Source organism: Delphinapterus leucas, chromosome 16 (genome assembly GCF_059928025.1).
Source record: "Delphinapterus leucas isolate spDelLeu-1000000601 "Yukka" chromosome 16, BTC_Dleu_Yukka2, whole genome shotgun sequence".
NCBI lineage: Eukaryota > Metazoa > Chordata > Mammalia > Artiodactyla > Monodontidae > Delphinapterus > Delphinapterus leucas.
Genome location: NC_143144.1, coordinates 39,394,358 through 39,412,609, shown reverse-complemented (window position 1 = coordinate 39,412,609; position 18,252 = coordinate 39,394,358). Strand labels below are relative to the sequence as shown.

General features: G+C 45.7%; 1 long non-coding RNA gene across 2 annotated transcripts in view; it reads left to right on the top strand.

Annotated features, from left to right (window-relative positions):
- Positions 1-7,477: 7,477 nt before the first annotated feature.
- LOC111168767 (uncharacterized) overlaps positions 7,478-18,252 on the top strand; it is a 72,933-nt gene continuing 62,158 nt past the window's right edge. The window contains exon 1 of one of the 2 annotated variants that reach the window (XR_016388097.1): positions 7,478-8,035. This is a non-coding gene — a long non-coding RNA (uncharacterized LOC111168767). The remainder of the gene's footprint in view (positions 8,036-18,252) is intronic. The other variant, XR_004021789.2, reaches the window with a different exon arrangement.

Here is an 18,252-nt window from a genome sequence, read left to right as displayed (position 1 = left end):
AATAATATCAATTCTCCCATGAGGTTAAGAATGGAGAGAAGAATGTCTGCTTTGTTTCCCGAAATTTCAGCAAACAGCTTCTGTCTCCTAAAGCCCGCGGCGCCCACATTTTCCACGCACCCCTTACCTGCTCTCCCGGCAGCACACAGATGAGGACAGGTGAGACTGAAGGAGCCCAAGTCCGCTCGAGGAGCAGGGTTCCCCGCACCGCCCCGGTTGCGCGGCTCTGAGCCCCTGCAAAGCCCACCCGGCGAGCCCTCCCCAGGCGCCCGGCAGAGGAAGCGTGCGGCTTCCCGGGGACCCCTCGGGCCCGGGTCCCTTCTGCCCCTGGGATCCACGGGGCAAATCGCGGGGCCCGCGCCGGTCTCACCTGCTCCGGCGGCCCGGCGCTCTCTGCGTGCGGAGCGGAGCCGCCCTGCCGGTCTCCCCGCCCGCTTGCCTCCCTCCCGCGCCGCCGCCGCCAGTGCCCGCCCAGTCTGCCGCCCGCACCGCCCTTGAGGACGCTCTGACCAGCTGCAGGCGACCCAGGCGCCTGCTCCGGAGCTGCAGCCGCGAGCGCGTCCGCCGTGCGCCAGGAGCTGCAGCCCCGCACGCCGGCCTCCCCAACGCCCACCCCGACCCTACACACAAGAGGGCTGGAACTGCCCTGTTGGTGTTCTCTCTGAGCCCCAGTGTCCTCATCCATGAAATGGGCATAAGAAGACCTGCCTTTCATAAACTCGTTCACAAATATTAATTACAGGCCTCCTATGAACCTGGCTCTCCTTCTAGACACAGAGCTGAGCAAAACAGAGTTCCTGTCCTTGTGTTATCCTGGAGTTCCCAGCCCTGGGGGGAGAAGGCCCATCAGGGACAAGTAAATAAGTTATTGCAGGGAGTGAGATGCTGTGGGGAAATGGGTCAGCTTTAGATATGTGGGCCAGGCAGAGGGCACAGTAAGCGCAAAGGCCCTGAGACTGGAGGCATTGGCTCACTGCAGATCACTGAAGGGCGGTGTGGCTGGAAAATGCCAGGGCTTTCAGAGGTGCATGTGGGAACAGTCACGGAGGCCCTGGTAGATCCTGGAAAGGCCTCCAAGATTGTTGCAACAAGAATCAAGTAAGAAAGCACTTCTCTTGGGGCTTCCCTGGTGGTGCAGTGGTTGAGAGTCCGCCTGCCGATGCAGGGGACACGGGTTCATGCCCCGGTCTGGGAGGATCCCACGTGACGCAGAGCGGCTGGGCCCGTGAGCCACGGCCACTGAGCCTGCGCGTCCGGAGCCTGTGCTCTGCAACGGGAGAGGCCACAACAGTGAGAGGCCCATGTACCGCAAAAAAAAAAAAGAAAGCACTTCTCCACTGGAGTCCACGTGAAACAGGACTTGCCTGAAAGGGGACAATGTTTATTACAAAGGCTGCTTCAATTTTGAATACACTAACTTATAATTTCCTCCAGAAGGCCACATGGTAAAATCATGTGTGTACTTGGAGGACCTCCTGAGAGTAGGCTTTGCTTCTGGGGAACTTCCTAAGTATCCGACATATACAACTCTTCTCTAAAACCTTCCATGGCTCCAACTCACAGAAGCGGAGTAAAGCAGCGGTTACCAGGGGCCAGGGGGTTGAGGAAATGGGGAGATAATTGGTCAAAGGGTCCAAACTTCCTGTTATAAGATTAACAAGTTCTGGGGATCTAATGTACAGCTTGGTGATTATAGCTAATGATACTGTATTATATACTTGAAAGTTGCTAAGACAGTAGATCTTAAATGTTCTCACCAAGAAAAAAAGAAATGGTAATTATGTGATGGGACGGAGGTATTAGCTAATGCTGTGGTGGTAATCCTTTTGCCATATATAAATGTATCAAATCAACTCATTGTACACCTTAAATGTACATAATGTTATATGTCATCTATATCTCAATAAAGCTGGGGGGGAAAAAAACCTTCCATGGCTCCCCATGACCCACAGGACACGGCCCAGACCACCCAGCCGTTCCCCGCAACACACCAAGTAATCCCAGAGGCACCATCCATGGTGCCGACTATGGAAATGTTTCCAGAGTTGTGGGCAGTGACAGCTTTCTAGAATGACAGCTGTCATTTATGGCCCATGTGGGCTCTGCAGACGTTACCCTATTGGATCATCACAACAGCTCTGAGAGGTGGGCATTTTTATTTCTGTTTTACTGATGAAGCCAAGTGAGACTCAAGCATCGAGCAACTTACCCAAAGTCACTCAGCTAAGAAACACTCAGATCCAGTCTGCCAAACGCCCATGCCTCTGCTCACTGGCCCCTCCAGGTTTGCAGCTGCCATGTCTTCTTTCAGGACCACTCTCGTCCCTGCCTTGATTGCCTGGGAAAATGCTGCTCCTCCTTCGCAGCCCAGCTCCGATGTCCCCTGTGCCATGACGCATTCCCGCAGCCTTCTGCGCTCTGCTGCAGAGGCAGGTGGCGAAGCCTGCTTGTATGTTTACACAACATACTCCCCGTGTCTAGGGCACTATTCCTCGTCTCTGCCCTCAGAGCCCAGCATGGGTCCATATACAGTGACAGCATCCGACAAAGGAAGGAAGGAATGCATTTGACGGAACTTAATCATAATGATGGCTTCCAGGAGTCTAAAGTGAAGAGTATTTGGGACTTCCCTGGTGGTCCAGTGGTTAGGACTCTGTGCTTTCACTGCTTGGGGCAGGGGTTCGATCCCTGGTCAGGGAACTGGGATCCCACAAGCCGCGCAGTGCGGCCAAAAAAGTAAAAACTAAAAAAATAATAAAGTGAAGAGTCTTTCCCGTCCAGAAACCATTCACCTATAGACACCTGTTCTCTGTGTGGGCAAGAACTCAGACACTGACACCTCCTCCTCGTGGGGAAGCTGTGTGGGGCCGAGGGCTGAGGTCTTACAGGTGAGCCCTTTGAGCAACTGCCCAGGGCTCCCAGGCCTGAGCCCAAGCCCCCATGGATCAGAGAGCAGCTGAGGGAGCAGTGAAAATAGTGACCAGCTCCTGCGCCAGGCAGCAGCACTTTCTCTTATTCCATCCTCACTCCCACCTTGTGAAGTATGATCACCCCCATTTCACAGGTGAGAAAACTGAGGCTCAAAGAAGTGGAATGACTTGTCTCAGTCATCCAAATTGTAGATGGTGGGGTTGGGGTTTGAATCCAAAGTCCGAACTCCTTCTTCAGCACCGGAGAGCCCCCGAGAAGGGGAAGGAGTGCCTGATAGCCGACATTCCTAGTTAAACCAATGGAGCAGGAGCTAGCTATCAGACCCTTTGCTCAGCCGGGGAAGGAAACAGCAATCCCTGGTGGCAGCTGAGCCCTGAACAGAGCAGAGCAAGAATATCTGGAGCTCCCCAAGAAAGCAAAGCCCATGAGCAAGAAACCGGGAGCTGTACTTCCCCACTCGCTGGCATCTGGGGCCAGGACCCCAGTCTGGGAGGTCCTGCCAGTGGCCAGGCTGCATTCTGCAGTCTCTGAGGAAGGGGCTCAATAGGGTTTTCCCTGCACCATAAAAGTGTCTGGCTTTGTCCAACCTCCTAGACATTGACCTTCCTTAATAGCTTAGTGACAGACCTCACTCCTTGCCCCCTTAGGAATGTTCCACGTGAATCACCTTGGAGTCAAAAAGGTGTGTTTGGCCCTCGATAGCTCAAAGTTTGAACTCTCAGTCCACTGCAAGGTCAATCAATGCTGTCCTTGGTCTGATGGAGAAAGCTGAGGGTCAGGAAGTGAAGATGGACCCAACCCACTTCCTTGCTGGCCATTTGCTATTACTTTGAGCATCCTGAGAACCCGTGTGGTGAGTGGTCAGGAGCTAGGCGTGGGAGCCAACTCGCCAAGCCTCAGATTCTCTTTTGTAAAATGGAGTCAGTAATAAAATCTTGCTTGAGAAAAAATGAGATGAGATGCAAACAGCTCCTAGTACAGTCCCTGGCAGGAAACACATCCTGGAGATCTGTGGCTGCTGTTATCATTCCTGTGTCCTATGTGCCTGTCCACCTCCCTGAGCTCCCTACCCACAGCTAATGAGCAGTGCCTACCAATTCTAGTTGAAAACCTCTCCAGCCACATGGCACAATCCACACCTCTCTCCTGAATTAGTCCAACAGGGTCCTAACAGACTCTACGTGTTCAGCCATGGGAGCCTGTAAAGTCAGCCTGACACTCTTTCTGGGGTGATGGAAAAGTTTTATATCGCCAATCTGGGTGGTTGTCACTTGAATGTATAAATACACATAACTTCATCCATTAAGATATCTGCACTGGGCTATATATAAATTATACCCTAGTAAAAATTTAAAAACAAATTCTAAATGATTAAATAAATAAAATCAGTCTGACACTGTTTCTCCTTAAGGTTTCCTAAGGTGCCTCCCCCAGACTCCTTCTCCACATAAACTCTTCATTTTTAGGGAATATCATTGTGTTTTACACATCCAGGCTTGTGTAGATGTTGCTTCCAGAACCTGGACTCATTGAGCTCATTTTGCACTTGGAAAACTCCTACTCATTCTTGGAGACACAGCCCTCTGTAAAATGTCCCTGGCCTTCCACCTGCTCATTCTAAAGGGAAGCTGACAAGTATGTCACCCATACAGAGAGCTCCCGGGTAGCTGTCTTGCTTTTTCCCTGGAAGACCCATAGCAAAGGAAAGCCTCATCAGCTATCCAGGAAAATCAATTTACTTTCCCATTCTTATGAACAGAGAACCAAAGTGTCCCATACATTCAGAAAATCAACAGCACAAAAGAAAAAAACATCAAGATAAATAAAATAATTGGCCTCAAAAGAAGCTGAAATACCTCAGGAAATAGAAAAGAACCTTAAGAGACAAGAAACTTCCATTAATCCTTAGGGAGATTAACAAAGTTGCTGAATCCAGCAAATAAGGGCAGATTGCTATGAAAACATAAGACCAAGAAAGCAAGAAAGAACCCTTGAAAATTAAACGTATGATTGCTGAAACTGAAAAATATTTTATTGGGAGGGATGGGAATACTGGGAAGGTAAAGAAATGTCTTATAATGTAGAGCAAAAACACAAAAAGATGGAAATTCTATGCAAAAATAAGAGGCATAGATGATTAACGCAAATGATCCATTATCCAACTGATAAAATTTCCAGGAAGGGAGACCAAGAAAATGAAAGGTAGCATATCAGTCGTACTCTAAGCAGGAGAGTTCACCCCCAGATAGTCACATGAAGAGATCTAAATGGGAAGGTAACAGAGAGGCGTGGGCAGAGTTAAGGGAAAATACAGGATATGGTGAGGCAGTCAAAGACTAGCAAAAGAAGTTACCACCCTACAGCTAATGGAATCAGGGGAGACAATCCAGTCATAGAACTAGGGGACTGTGGAGGAAGGGCTACCTGATTAACTGCCATAGTCTAGAGGCATGGCACCATCACCAGAGACTCAGCATTCATGAGGATGGGCCAGGGTTAGGGAGTCTCAGAGGCTAAGAGCAGGGAGTTGGAGCCCAAGTGGAATGAGAGGATGTCCCCATAAGGGGCAGACCAGGTGGGTGTTGGAGCTGAGTAGGGAGGAGTACATCTGCACAGGGTAGGGCAGCTACTGGAGCAGCCCAGCACTGTGAGAGCAGAGCACCCCATGGTGGGGAGGGTCTGGCATGGGATGTCAGAGCCAGAACAGAACAAAGAGAGTATCCATACAGGGGAGCAGAGTGTCACAGCCCAAATACAATGAAGAGGGTGTCCACACAAGAAAAGGGAACAGCCAAGGCGGAATGCCAAAGCCCAAGCAGAATGAGGTGCTGGTGGGAGGGTGTCCTACTATGGGAAGTTGGCTCCATGCAGGGAGATCAACCAAGCAAAGCGAATATATTAAGAATGATGGGAGCCAGTTTTCTCACTGATTAAGGAGGCAGTTACAAATACAGAAGGGGAGAAAACCAGAATGAGCCCTGTGGCTTTGAATTAGAATTAGAGATATTATGTAAATTAATGGCTTTCAATATATAGAGATAAATATTAATGTAATTGTGAGACACACATATGCACACACACTTTTTGTTCTGTCCACTGAGACAGCCTAGGAGTAATGAGCACCCCAATAGCAATGAGCACACCTAGCACCCATATCTGACTTCTAAAAGCCATTCTCCATTAAAAGAATCCAAGGGGCAGGGAAAATACAAGATGAGCCTGTAAGATCTTTGGGGCCTACAAAGTAACAAAATGCTCTAAGAATGATGGAGCATGTTAAAAAGACCCAGAATCCAGTTTGAAGAGGTCCTCACTGGTCAAATCTGGGACAATGTGAGGATTAAAATAAACAATGAAAGTAATGGATAATAACCCACTGAATCAAACAGAAAGCTGAGTCCTTTCCAATATAAATACATGAATAAGTGAAGTGAAAGTTCAACGGGGAATAAACAGTATGTCAAGCATTCTGATGGTTGATGCCTCTTCTGGTCATCGGTGCTTGTTCTGACGGCTGATGCCTTGTTCTGATAGTTGGCACCTATTCTGATGGTTGGTGCCTATTGTGATATTGGGTGCCTATTCTGATGACTTGTGCCCCTTTTAATGGTTTTTTTTTTAATAACCTGTTCACCAGACCAAAACTATGGAAAACATGGTCCTTTAAAATTTAATTCTGAATATAAAATGTTTGGGGAATATAATATCCTTGCACCTGTGTAGATGCATATGCTATTGAGGGAATACAACAATCAGAAATGATTTTTCTGTAGATAACCATTACATGTTTTAACTGTTTTCAATACCAGTATATATCTGACCAAAGAGAATGGTTTCATAAATAATGGATTTTTTAAAATAAAATAAAAAAAATAAAAATGTAAATAAATAAAGTAAACCTTATGCTGGAAGCAGACACTCTCAAAAACGCCAACAGGCCTCCTTTGGCTTGTGTGCTCCTCCACCTGACAGCTGGCTCCATTTCTGGATGTGGAATAATCCTCTTTGATTACTGTAGCCGTCTAGTTTATCTGTTGTTGCAGAAAGAATCAGACGTAAGGCACAGTATACACCTCCAGCGCTCATTTGTCTGAATTCGACTTTTAATAAGTTTGGAACAGGAAAGCCACATTTCCTTTCTAAAGTGCTTCAGAACATGTGGCAGTGGTTACTCCTTACATAAGACAACCTGTTTATATTTATTTTAAAACATTGGTGCTCCCCAAGAATTTCTTTATCTTCTACTTATTTGTGAAGTGGATGTATTCCAGAAGACATTATGGGATGAAAAAAAGCCTCATGATCCATTTATTCATGCACTTATTTACTAAAAAATAATTACCAGGCTCCTACCATAGGCCAGGCGCTCTTGGAGACCTTGAGGATGCAGAGGTGAGCGATATCCTCACCGTTTTTTGTGGCAGTTGAACAACCATCCAAGAAGTTTCCTGGAATGCGTGCGAAAAGAAGCATCACTCCTACTCGCTTCCAGATATCCCCGCTTTACCCCAAAGTGGAGAGGAGACGTGTCCCCAGGAGCTGCAGGTGAGCGATGGGGCATAGCCAGGAGCCAGGTCTGCTGCCAAGGCGGGCCTACCCCAGTCCGGACCGCCCGCTTCGGGACACCCGGAGGGCGGGGCACGGAGGGGCCGGGCGGTGCACTCCGCTCCCTGCCCGCCTTCCTCCCGGCCCCCAGGGGGCGCTCGCGCCAAAGCATAGGAGCAGGCGGCGCGTGGGCGACGCGTGGGCTGCGTGGCCAGCGGATCTTCATAAGGTGGAAACTCTTTGCGGAGGCCTGGTGCCCCGCCGCCGGCTCTGGCCCCGCTTCCTCCTTTTAGCTCCCCACACTCTCCGCCGCCCCCGCCCCCCTCCTCTAGAGACTTAGGGCCGAGCGGACCCACCCCCGACGCCTAGAGTGAAGCCCGGGTCCCCGCGGAGCCCGAACTCCCGGCTTGGCGTCTCTTCTCTCTGCCGCCGCTGCGCTGCCCCGGAGCCCGAGGGGAGGGCGGCGCGACCCTCGACCTCGCCCGCGGCCGCACCGCCGCCGCACTCGGGCTGGACCCCGCCAGCCGAAGCCCAGTCCGCCCTCGGGGCCCCGCGCCTGGTAAGTAGGGGCGGACCCAGTACCGCGTTCCTGGGCTGCTGCGGGAGACCAACTTTTGAGTCCCACGTGTTCGCGTTCGCTCGGAGCCGTCGCTGCTGTTTAAGGAAGAGCTGGGGGCAGCGTCTTGGTCCAGGTTCCCCCGTCTAGCTCCTGCCTTCCACCCGGCTCACCGGGGCCGGCGGGAGTGGGGAGAGGTCCAACCTGCGCCTCCTGAGGGGAATGGGGAGGGGGAGGCGCAGTCTCAGCGTCCCAGCTGCGGTCGCAGCGCCCCACCTACTGAGCCAGGGGAAGTGGGGGGGGCGGGGATGTGCGGTGTCCCAGGGCTGGAGCCGCTGCAGTGGGACTCAGCCTCCTAACCATTCCCCCCACTCTTACAGTAGGTTCCAGTATTTGATTGAGCCTTGGGCTCTCGGGTTGACAACTCATCCCCGGGCTCGAAACTCATCCATTGGCTCGTAGGTCCCTTGAAGAACTCAAAGATCTTGCTTTGTATTTTCCTTGAGGAGGAACCTGGACCCAGCCCCAAGGCTGCACATTGTTTCTGGATTGCTTCTCCCTTGTTTGCGCATCCCTCCCCCTCCCTTCCCTGATTTGCAAATGTTTGAACCTGCTGTTTGGAACTCGGGGCTGAATGACGCCTACTTCCTACAAACCAGAAACGGGAGACACAGAAAGGCTTTTGTGTCCAGGAGGGCCTCACAGGGTCCTTGCTTTCAGGCTGATCCCTGAGAGAAGTACTGTTAGGAAGATGCGTTCCTCCCTCGCCTTGAAGGACGCGGGTGGGCTTTAAGGCTCTAGTTCCCCCCACCCCTTACTGCCGCCTTCCAGGTCCTTGGGGGTGCATGGAGGAGGGGGTGCAGGAGGGGTGAGGGCTGCAGGGGGGGTCGGTGGTAGGCAGTGAGGGAAGCATTGCATGCGCGCCAGTGCGTGTCCTCAGAGGCGCTCCCCGCCCCGACCCCTCGGAGCCCAGGATCCCTGATTCCCTAATGGGCTGCCCAGGAAGCCAGTGGGCTGCGTTATGTGCTGCCTTGTCACAAGTAAGAGGAGATGGCCTCCCGCTGCACCAGGAGTGCCCAGGCTTTTGCCCAGACGTCCCCCAGAGCTCCAAGCCCTGGGTCATGAGGCGTAGCTTTGTGGGAGCTGGCATCCCTGGACCGGGGGCACTCGAAGGAGATGGTGGGTGCTGACCAGTGAAGCAAACTGGCCTTTATTGCTTTGCCAGGCAAAGGCGGCCACAGCGGGCTAGTGCCCTCAAAAACTATGCGTCCCAACAGGGAGGGGGTAGTGAAGAGTTTTATTAGTAATGGTTCGAAGAGGGCATGATCAGCTTGTGGACGTTTTTCTGATTGGGTTGGTGGTGAGGTAAGTGGGAGGCAGCATCATCAACCTTCTGGTTCCACCTGGTGGCCTGAGGTCTACGTGCTTGTGGGAAGCATGCAGTTAACTTCTCCCACCTGGCTGGGGTTTCAGTATCTGCAAAACAGCTCAAAGGTATTGTTTTGCACGTCCCTTGAGGGGGAACCAGGACCCTACCCCAAGGCTGCACTATTGTTTCTTTTGGCAGTTCCTCCCTAGTCTCCGCATCCCCCTCCCCTAATTAGCAACTGTTTGAACCTGCTGGTTGGAACACAGGGAAAGTAATGGAGACTGAATGAAGCCTATTTTCTGTAATCAAGAAATGGCAGTGTTGACTTAAAAAAAAACACAACATAAGAGTTGCGAGTTATTTGGGGCAAAATGAGGACTGCAGCCCAGCAGACAGCGTTTCAGTGAACTCTGAGAAACTGCTCCGGGGAGACGAGGAGGGGAGCCGGGTTATATAGAAGTTTTATAACAAAGGGCAGGTAGTCAGAACGTCAAAAGGTTATTGTTAACTAAAGAAAACCAGGTATCTCAAATTAAGGAATTTAGCACTTTTCAGTGTATGGGAAGATGCAAGAGTCTGGGCTTACTGAAATCATTCCTTTGATATGCACCTCAGCCATCTGGGGCCTGTATCCTGTGCTTTCACATCCCGAGTTTCCTCAGGGCTCACCGTAGGGAGTGGCTGCAGTCAGTTGGCTACTAAATGGCAGGTATTCTTTTCAGCCCTGAGTTCCCTCAGGGCTCACTGGCTCACGTTGGAGGGCTGCAATCGTTGATGACTATGACATCCTTTGTTTAGTGATATGGCAGGAAATTCCATTTATAAATATTCCATTACATTTATAAATATTCCATTTATCAGTCCCTCCTCTTGGTCGGAAATTAGACCAATGTTTGGGAGACATTTCATGACCAAATTTTGTCCCACAGCGCTGGGAGGTTCATCCCAGATCAGGTGAAAATTCTTGTTGATATACCACTCCAGGTGTTAATTTTCAGATTAGGCCCTGTTTAATCATCAGATTAAAGATTTTCTGGATCCTTTGTCTTACTAACCTATTATGATCCAGGAAATGTTTTCCCTTGTTGAATCTTCCCATATCTAGAGTTGCACTATTACAATCACTGATCGTATACAGAACTATTTATTTGATCGACTGTTTCAAGCCGCCTAGTCATCATTATTTTTGTTAGAGGCTCAGTCACACATTTGGTAATACAGAAAACGACCCTGTAAAACAGGCAAAATACAAATAATATAGTTAATAATATTAATAGAGTTATGAGTAAATATTTAAGCCAAGAGCGTCCCACGCCAAACCAGTTTTCTAAGAGGTCGTCAGGATTTGGGAGTGGGTCACTTAAGGCAGAAATCTGATTTTTCATATGGTTCATTAAACATGTTGTATTAGAGGATTCATCAGGTATGAAAACACAGCATTCAGTTTAAATTATGGCACAGGTGCCTCCCTGAGATGCTGTAAGGATGTCAAGAGCCGTGCAATTTTGTAGCACTGCTTTTCCCATCATTTAGACCTCAGAATTCAGTAGGCTAATAGCCTGGTTACTATCATTGAGTACTGTAAGAGACAACAATCTTATAAAATAGACAGGATATGGTGGTTCCCTGGTGGCGCAGTGGTTGAGAGTCCGCCTGCCGATGCAGGGGACGCGGGTTCATGCCCCGGTCCGGGATGATCCCACATGCCGCGGAGCGGCTGGGCCCGTGAGCCATGGCCGCTGAGCCTGCGCGTCCAGAGCCTGTGCTCCACAACGGGAGAGGCCACAGCAGTGAGAGGCCCGCGTACCGCAAAAAAGAAAAAAAATAGACAGGATATAAGTAATGCAGCTAGTAATATTGACAGAGTCATAGTGCAGCAGGGAGACACAATTATAAACAATTTAGAAACAAAGAACAAATTAAAACAATGCTTAGTATAACTAGTTGTAATCCAGTGCAATAAACCATCAAGTCCATAGGAGAGCCAGCTGGAAAAGCCAAATTCTGGCAGGATCAGGTAGAGCGAAAAAGATAAATGTTTTATCTTTGTTTACAAGGGTATACTTTATCAACTTGTAGGTCATAGCATAAGAGAAAAGGTTTTTCTGGAAAAACAATATTAAAGCTAGTATATTTCCCAAAGTCATGAAGTTATAAATCATATTCATCAGTTCATTCAGCCCCATGTAATGGATTCCTGTTGATCTGGATGAAGTAATCAGGTTTTCCATCATTTGTTACATAGTTCAGTGGTATTATCTAAAGGCCATCAGAAACTTATGTTTGTTAAAAAAAAAAGTTCTTTTTATGAGTCTTCTTGAAAATCTTCATTCTGTAAAAGCATCAGGACAAAACTTAAAATAGCATGGTTAAAGATTTGAGTACAATGCAATTAGTAGGAGACTTGGATATTTCCGTGACATATAACATTTTAGAATAATTAGAATTATGACTGATAACGTTGTATCAGGGCATATCAGATGTTAGGAATTCCATATAAATTTTGGAATATCTATATTAATGACATTTATCCATACACTATAACCTAAGGTTCGTCTCCAATCACTTGACAATGTTTCTGAAGTAATTAAACATACCAAATAAACTTAATTTAACATTCCTCTCTAAAGGTTCTGAAGAACCTTAGGGGCAGGACAGGAATAAAGACGCAGACATAGAGAATGGACTTGAGGACACGTGGAGGGGGAAGGGTAAGCTGGGACGAAGTGAGAGAGTGGCATGGACTTACGTATACTACCAAATGTAAAATAGCTAGTGGGAAGCAGCCGCATAGCACAGGGAGATCAGCTCGGTGCTTGGTGCTTTGTGACCACCTAGAGGGGTGGGATAGGGAGCGTGGGAGGGAGACGCAAGAGGGAGGCGATATGGGGATATATGTATATGTATAGCTGATTCACTTTGTTATAAAGCAGAAACTAACACACCATTGTAAAGCAATTATACTCCAATAAAGATTAAAAAAAAAAATTCCTCTCTAAGATGTCTCAGAGATGTTCCTTCAAAGCATCCCAGAGTCAGCTGGAGGCTAAAAAGAACTTTAGTTGGATTTTAATATTTGGGAAGTTTGTTAAAAATATCAAAAAGATTTTAAAACACAGCAGGTCATTGTGAAACAATACTTATTCATTTAACCAAAGTCACAAAAAGATTAGTTAAGGGAACAGAAACTCACACAATCTGTTATCAAAAATGAGCACTCTAAGAAACTTTGTTCAAATTCCAGTCTTGTACCAGTTTACTTAACAAAATCTATTTACTTAGTTAACTTCAATCTAAATTTAGTTAATCCTGACCATGCATAAAACTTTTTTTCCTCAGGGTTTCTTTTCCACAACCTTTCATTATCTGTATTCATATCAGCCTGTCCCTTATTTTTTCTATCCAAATAAACCAACCAGCCCTAATATATACTTTCTTCCTTTTCCCTCAATAAAATTTAATTCCATTCCTCATATCTTCTTTACTGGAAACACACATTCTACTTTCCTACTGTACACTGAAATATTTCTGTATTATTCCTATCAGCTTTAATTACATGTTTAAATTAGAATCCTCAACTCTTAAAAACCTTAATTTCTAGTGAAAGTTAAGAAGTAAGCAATTATGAACTGTCTTTTACATTAGCATTCTGTAGATTGGTGAGCATAAATACCAGTGATAATTTCTAAAAACATTTGTTTTCTTATAGAGGACATCTCAGGGTGGCAGCAAACATTTTAATTAATAGTCCTCAATACCTTTAGTTTCTCTACTTAGTAATTGATGTCTCAGTATCTTTTTTTTTTTTTTGGAAATTAGCTATTCAATAAACTTCCATAACTTAAATTAGCACAACTCTAGAACTTTAAGTTATCAAATATCTGAAGGGATAATTTTAAGTAGACATATCTAAAATATATTTTTAAAGAGTTTACCCCAAAGCTTTTATTTACATTTAAAGTGTTATTTAAAGTGTTATCAAGCTGTTTTTCTTGCAGCAGGTATGATAAGGTCTTATTTGACTTCTATTAAACCTAGGTACAATAAAGTATTACGCTTAATGTTGATGACTCTAACGGTATGTCTGTATTAATTAGATCCACAAACAAACTTTAATACCAGATATCAACTTAATATTGAATATTTCCCGGTTTACGTGAACCTGAAAGTCATTTTGGCCGGTTTCTTTATTTGTAAGCGCTTTTTAAAAATTTAAATAGAGCTCTTTATAAGTTCAATTTTGATAAAACTTTCCAGAGGTGGAGATATCTCACATGTATAATGTGTACACAGACATAAACAGGCAAAACTAGAGATCTCATGGCTTCATTTAAAAGAAAAAAAAACCTTAGTTATGAATTAGGTATTACAATATAAACTTACTAGTTTACAAAGGACAGTTGGAATACATTAAAGTTGCTTGTTTATATGACTAAGGCTTTACTATTTGTAAAGTTTGGCTGAGGGAGCATTCCCAGCGGTTTGAATTTTATAACTGCCACTTTGTCATTTTTTTCCCTTGATTTCAGGTCTTGTCTGATTGAGCTTATTAGGCTCAGTCTCAGGTCCTTGTGGCCTGTATTTACATTTCTGCTTTGTAAGAGATTTGCAAGGGAAAGACAGTTGATTTAGTTTCCCAAAGAACAGGTCTGTCACCTAAATGATACTAAAAGATTTTATCAGTGACAAGATTTCTAATTAAACTGGAAATTACAAGTTCTGTGTTCTAGAACTTTAGAGTTTAATTTATCATGCCTTCAAAGGTTTGTATAAGGCATTCAGCAAAGACCTTTCTGAGTTTACAGGTTAAACCCAGAGCAAAATCACTATTTTTATTTTTCTTAGCCGTTGAATGTTAGTTCCCAGTTTTACCTACTTGTATGGTTCAGGTAACCCTGTTGGTGTCTTTTAGTATGTTCAATTAATATTTCCTGAGGGGCAGATTTATATGCGTTGTCTTATAATACCATGTAGGGGAAGTATTTCCCAGTGAGACATGACTATTCCACAATATAATTAAACAAAAGAGATGTAGCCATCTTATATAAAGCCCATTTAAATATACCAATTTTATATACTTTCATCTCAATTCCATCAACTTTATACCTTTAACTTTACTTTTCATCAAGAGCCAATCAACAAGCTTACAGGAGGAATTCTAGAAGTTTTTCTTTTTGTTCCCTGTCCATTTTATCTTTTTCTATTCTGGGATCCCCAGAGTGAGGTTGATGCAAGGAACTTAGACCCTTTGGCCTAACTGTTGTCCCAAGTAATTGCTGGTCAGGTATCTCAGTGTAAAAAAATTTTTTTTAGCCTGTTAAATATATTTTAAAGCTGGGGTAAATAGAACAGACGTGTTTGGCTTTTAATGTTGGGGACCAGTAGGAGGTCCCTTTGGCCCATTTAACCTTAGGTAGTGTAATATCAAAACCTTGTGTTTAAGTCACATCAGTGTCCATTTTATTTATCCCATTTTAAATAACCATCTAAAGATTTCTTTATTCATTTGAGAGAATTCCTTTAAAATTTCTACCTTGTTGGAAATAGTATCTAGACTTTCCTTATAGGATTTTTACTGTTAACATTAATTATTCTAATGATTCTATTAGCATCTGTGAGACCCATCGAGGGAAGGCAAAGACCACAAATGAAGCTTCCCACACCAGTTTTTCTTACTTGTTTTAAACTAAAGAAGTTCTTAGGTGATCATTAGATATATTTCTTTTTTCCACCTTTAATGTGATTTGTTTTTATAGGTACCAGTAAAACAGCTGTTTATAATGAGAGCACTGTAGATCGACCAATTTGTTTCTCCAATTTTAAAAGGATTCCATCATTTGGCCATTAATAAAGTATATGTATTTATAGTGATTTAAACCATTAAGACGCAAGAGGCTTCCTCATAAGAGAGATGGGGAGGGTGTAACCTAAGTAAAATCCAGAAAGTTTACTCTCAAAAATAGTATGGCAGGGCTTCCCTGGTGGCGTGTCCCGGTCCGGGAAGATCCCACATGCCGTGGAGCGGCTGGGCCCGTGAGCCATGGCCACTGAGCCTGCGCGTCCGGAGCCCGTACTCTGCAACAGGAGAGGCCACAGCAGTGAGAGGCCCGCGTACCGCAAAAAAAAAAAAAAAAATAGTATGGCAGAGGTCAAGTTTTCAAAACACAGACATACACGGAAAGTCCTAGGAAGATCAGATAGAACATTTACATCTCAAAGACACAGGAAGAGAAATGCAGGTTTCCCCCAGAAGGCCTTTGTTTAAAAGTCAGAATTCTGAAAAGATATTTTATCAAGCCAGCTTTTTAACCTTAATTTAACTTAACTGCGTATGCAATATAAGAGCCTCGTCATTTTTAGGATGTGATTTCCTTTAACTTCCAATTAAGTAAATACTGATTGATATAGAGGCTCATAGGTCTGGATGGTTAACTCAGATTTCTTAGCAAATCCCAATGGATCCCGACTCAGATCGGAAAATTCCTTAGCCAAGGCTCTAAGTTCTACCAAGGTCCAGGGTGTATACGTAAGCACCCAGGATGGTTCACCCTTCCCTGTAATAGGTTTCTCCTATGGGACCACTGCATGGCATGAGGACTCTGCATCCACCACTCCCATTAAGTTTCTCAAAGCCGTAACCAGCTGGGAGGAGTCTTGTTCCTTTTTTTCAGAGCAACGCTCTCATGTAATATCTTTACTTTTACCCTGACAAATTCTATTAAGGCAGCAAAATTGAGGAAAAGCATCAGATCAGCCTCTTACCTAACCACTCAGCCAAGACCACTCAGTCTCCTACAACTGAGCAAACCCTGGTATCTCAACCAGGCCCCCACCACCACCACCCCAGTATCTTTCAGCTGGGTGGGGGCAGGTACCTGCTATACACCACCAAATAAAACTCAGATTCATCAACCAACACAGGAGATCCAAGAACCAGGAGAGACTTACCCAAATTCGTCTGGACTCTCCAAGGAGGCAGATGGGCACAAGGGGCCGCTACTGGTACCAAGGCTCCGTTTCCTCTTAGAGTTCAGGCGAAGGAGAGAAGTCCACTCTGGGTCCCTTATTCGTGGTCGCCGTAACTCTTGACTTAAAAAAAAAGCACAACATGAGAGTTGGGAGTTAAGTTTTATTTGGGGCAGAATGAGGACTGCAGCGGAGCAGACAGCGTTTCAGTGAACTCTGAGAAACTGCTCCAGGGAGAGGAGGAGGGGAGCTGCGTTATATAGAAGTTTTATAACAAAGGGCAGGTAGTCAGAACGTCAAAAGGTTATTGTTAACTAAAGAAAACCAGGTATCTCAAGTTAAGGAATTTAGAGCTTTTCAGTGTATGGGAAGATGCAAGAGTCTGGGCTTACTGAAATCATTCCTTTGATATGCACCTCAGCCATCTGGGGCCTGTATCCTGTGTTTTCTTTCCCCTTTTTTCCACTCCTCCTTCCTTCTACCCCTTTGTCCGTCTTTCCATCCATCTTTCTTTCCATCCATCCTTTCTTCCATTCTTCTCTCCTCCTTCCCTCCCTTTCTCCCTCTATCCTTCCCTCTTTTTCTTTCCCCTCCTCACTTACTTCCCTTTATCATTTCCTCTAATTTTTCCTCCCTCCCTCCCTCCCTCCCTCCCTCCCTCCCTCCCTCCCTCCCTCCCTCCCTCCCTCCCTTCCATTCAACAGGCATGTTTAGGTGTCTGCTGGGTGCTGTTGGTACTTAGTTTGCATGGAATTTTGTTGCCCTTTCTGTCAGGACAGGTCCACCCTTGTGCTACCAGGGAACACTTTTGTACTGTTACCTTCCCCTCCTCTTTCCTTCCTTTATCAATTAGCATGTATGAAACAGCTGCCTTAGAGGAAAAAGCTAAAATGATCATGGAGTTCACTTTCAGGAAGGAAGGTTAAAATCAAGTTTAGAAATCGAGGTATGAGTATGTGAAAAGCTGAATAATAGTGGAATAATTACATGATGTCACAAAACAAGGATGTGAGATGCCAGAAGACAGCATGAGCATTATTGTTAGAGTGAAACGAGACACCGGCTGAGTTTAGAGAATGGAGCAGTTTTTGTGGGGTGGATGGGTTTGGGAAAGGCTTATAGAGATGGAGCGTAAACTGGGGTTCCAAATAGGATTTTCATATTTGGAAAAGAGAAAATTTCAGTCCAGGAAAGGGGATGACATGGGTAAAATCTCAGCAGTTTTGGTCTTTTTTGTTGTTGTTGTTTTTTGTCGCCTACGTTTTCCAAGGGAACGTTCCAGTCCAGGGAACCTCTTTCTTTCCCAGGGCTCCTTTGCCGCCACTTCCTCTTCAGTTCTGTGTCTTTCCCCACGTTTTAAATTCACCTGTTGATGGGCTCAGGGGAAGCACCCCGTTTCTCTCAGTCCCTGCCTCGATCAGCAGACTGGTCACTTTTTGCTGCAGGTAAAGAGCTTCTTGGAGGGGACATCTGAACTGAAGAGAGGGTGTTGAAATGTTATTCCCAGCTTGGTGGTTGAAATTCCACCTGTAATTTTTATCAGCTCTGGGTGAACCAGAGCATGGTCTGACATGCTGGAGATCTCAGAGGGCCTGAAGTCAAGGATTTCAGTTGGAATTCCCGGTGTGGCTGGCCCACTGTGATTGAGTCCAATCCAGGGAATGCTCATTTTTCTTGCACACTGTATGTACGTTGAACAGTTGTTCTTGGATGTTTTCATAGTAGATGTGTGTTATATGCTGAAGCCAATCCATATTATTTGGTTCCGACATCCTCAGTCCATGAAGAAATAGTTGATTTTCAGATGCCTGCAGAACCTTGATCCTAGCCAGGTGTCTGGGTCTTTCCCGGCAGTGACTTGAGTGAAATCTGACCGATATACTGT